We start from the raw sequence: 2,844 nt of genomic DNA, 5'->3' as shown, positions 1-2,844 counted from the left end.
AGCCTTGTAGACTATACTGACCAGCACCCTTCCTTTATCTGGTTCCTGGGAAGTCTTGTGGACCACAATTAGCTTCTTGAATTCAAAAACTTTCCTCTCTCCTCTTTTTTGGAGTCAGGGTCTTGCTATGTAGCCGAGGCTGGCCCAGAACTGTCCCAAGTGCTGAGATGCCACGTGAGCCTCTGGCTTCTTACTTTTTTTTTTCCTTGAGCAAATGTATTTATTTTAATGTTGTTTTGATTTAACTGCACAGCCTGGAAATGAATTTGGAGAAGTTGCAGAAAGTCCCACTTTTCAACTGTGTTCCCTACTGTATGCTGGTACCTAGCTACCCAGCAAGGTCCCATTTTACAGGCACTTGTGTCACTACCAAGATCCAAGGCGTCAAGGCCTGGGTAACTGCTGCTTGTCTGGGCAGCTATTTTAAGCTGTTACTACTGTTACAAGGAAACTTTCTCACACCGGAGTTGATTGCACACTCGGTTACATTCTGTGCTTTGGTGTTCTTGGAAACCAATCACAATAGAGGGCAGTTAGAACTACTTTGTATAGTTAGCCACAATAAACTTGGACCTGAACCAACTGCCCAGTGGCACTTCCTGCACCCATGTATGAGCTTCTATGGTATTTACTTTTCTAAGCTGCCCCTGAGATGGACCTCAACATGACAGAGACGCTTGAATCTGTTTAGAATGACTTCCATTTTGAGTAGGGAAGGAGTAAAATCTTAAGTTCCCGTGACCTCCCTGGGAACTGACATCCTACCTGGCAGAAAGAGTCACATATATGGGTAACTGATATCCTGTTAGCAAGTGAAAACATGAATGTCAGACCAGGCAAGTGTCCCACCACAGTGGAATACCCCAACCAATGAGAACAGGATAAATGTACAACAAAGACATGTTCCTAAGGAAGTCCCCTATCCCTACATCCTCGTCAGTGGAATAACTTGGCACAGATGTTTGTGGATTTCAGGCTTAACAATTCAATTCTGTAGGCTACTGACTCAGTGTCGAAGTCAGCTCCTGAGTCTGTTCTGTGCCTCTAACTAATCAATCTTTGAGCAAATGCTTAAGAAACTCTCCCTGTCTGACCGAGATCCGTGTGGTTTGTGGGGGCTACTCCTGGACCCCAACATAAAGCCCCTTGCAATTCTGTATGAATTTGAAAACCAGCTTTTCCATTTTTCAAAAAAAAGTGGGGAGATTACACGGTATCACCACCACCTTAATATTTTTAACCTTTCACTTCAACATGTTGGGTGTGTTTATACATACTGCTTTTTTTTTTTTTTTTTTTTTTTACAGTTTCAAGGCTCTCCCTCTTAGAGGGCCACCAGCCTGCCAGCAGCTTCTGTGCCCATACTTTTAGAATTACGTAACTCCTTGGCAAAATGATCTTCTTATAATATGCAATCATCTTTTTGTCTCCTAACTGGCTTGAAGCTTATTTCATCTGATATGAGTACAGCTACCTTAATTTCTTGTTATTATTTTCATGAAACACACATTTTCTACTCTCTTGAATTTCAGTCTTTGGAGCTAAAGTAGATGTATTTATACAAAAGATTTATTTTTTTGTGTATGAGTGTTTGGCTGCACCTGTGTCTGTGCACTGTGCCCATGGAATACCTGTGGAGGTCAGAAGAGGTCATAAGCCGCCCTGGAATCGGAGTTGTAGATGGCTGTGAGCTACTGTATGAGTGCTAGGAATAAACCCTGCGTCCTCTGCAAGAGCAGCCAGTGCTCTTAACCACGCTCCAGCCCCCAAAGTGGTTTCTTTTATATAAGAGATAGTTGTCTTTCTCTCTTTTTTTGAGACAACATCTCACTGTGTAGCCCTGGCTGACCTTAAACTCATAGCCTTCTATTCTCTGTCTTCCAAGTGCTAAATTGCTGACCCCTTGTAATTCAGTCTTCCGTTGTGAAGTGGTTACTGAGGGACGGGCTTCTGCTACTTTTTATCCTTTGGTTGCTTGATGGTTCAAGCACTAACTTCCGTATTCGGTTCATAGTTCCTAGTGTGTCACTGTGGTCCCCTTCTTCCCTTTTTTGCATATTTTAAAGTTGTTATCTCAGTGGCTACCATTTGGGTTCCAGTGAGCATTTCAGATAATCTAGTCCTGAAGGTTACTGAGTGACATACAACCTCATGGAACGGGGAAAAGCTGGAGACACTGAACCCACTTCCTTATTCTAAAAAATCAAATCAAAACAAAAAAACCCAAACAACAACAACAACAACCCCCAAATAAAAACAAATAAAACAACAACAACCCCCCAAAACAAAAAAACAAAACAAAACAAAACAACAACAACAACAAAACAGGCTGCAGAGATGGCTCAGTCTGTGAAGCAATTGTCACACAAGCATGGGTACCTGGGTTCATACCTCTAGCACAGATGTGACACAGAAGCTGCGTGACAGCACATGTCTGCAGTGCCAGTCCTGGAGGGACAGAGGCAGACATCTCCCTGTGACAGCACATGTCTGCAGTGCCAGTCCTGGAGGGACCGAGGCAGACATCCCCCTGTGACAGCACATGTCTGCAGTGCCAGTCCTGGAGGGACAGAGGCAGACATCTCCCTGTGACAGCACATGTCTGCAGTGCCAGTCCTGGAGGGACAGAGGCAGACATCCCCCTGTGGCCATCCACCTAGTCAGACCAGAGCACACCAGGCTTGGCTCAGAGGCCCTGATCAGAAAATACGAGAGTCATTGGGGAGGACCTCTGACCTCCATATGCACACAGCCACTCAGGCATGTACACACACACACACACACACACACACACACACACTCCACACACACACACTCCACACACATACCACACACACACACACA

The sequence above is a fragment of the Mus pahari genome, chromosome 3 (assembly GCF_900095145.1).
Source record: "Mus pahari chromosome 3, PAHARI_EIJ_v1.1, whole genome shotgun sequence".
Lineage (NCBI taxonomy): Eukaryota > Metazoa > Chordata > Mammalia > Rodentia > Muridae > Mus > Mus pahari.
This window is presented reverse-complemented; position numbering follows the sequence as displayed.